Below are 246 nucleotides of genomic sequence, written 5' to 3'. Positions count from 1 at the left end.
ACACACACAGAGACACACACACGTCCTGGGCCACATTCTGGGAGGAAAGTCCACTAAACGACTTAACAATGCAGCACGAAAAAGTGAGAGACCAGAAAGGCCTTCCATTTATCTGAAAACCTTGTCTGAGTAAATGACATCCAGTCAAGAGATCACTTTTAAAAGAAACAAGACTCTTGCTGTAGGATTTAGCCTAGACCTATACTACGTGTGTTTTCCAATGGAAATCTCAATTGAATTTTGTTT

The 246-nt window shown here is 40.7% G+C and overlaps 1 protein-coding gene across 5 annotated transcripts in view; it reads right to left on the bottom strand.

The window, feature by feature from the left end:
* atrx (ATRX chromatin remodeler) overlaps positions 1-246 on the bottom strand; it is a 29,130-nt gene that overhangs the window by 17,737 nt on the left and 11,147 nt on the right. The window lies entirely within an intron of this gene.

This window comes from Morone saxatilis, unplaced genomic scaffold (genome assembly GCF_004916995.1).
Source record: "Morone saxatilis isolate NCDOM2014 unplaced genomic scaffold, NCSU_SB_2.0 Contig22, whole genome shotgun sequence".
NCBI classification, from domain to species: Eukaryota; Metazoa; Chordata; class Actinopteri; family Moronidae; genus Morone; species Morone saxatilis.
This window is presented reverse-complemented; position numbering and strand designations above follow the sequence as displayed.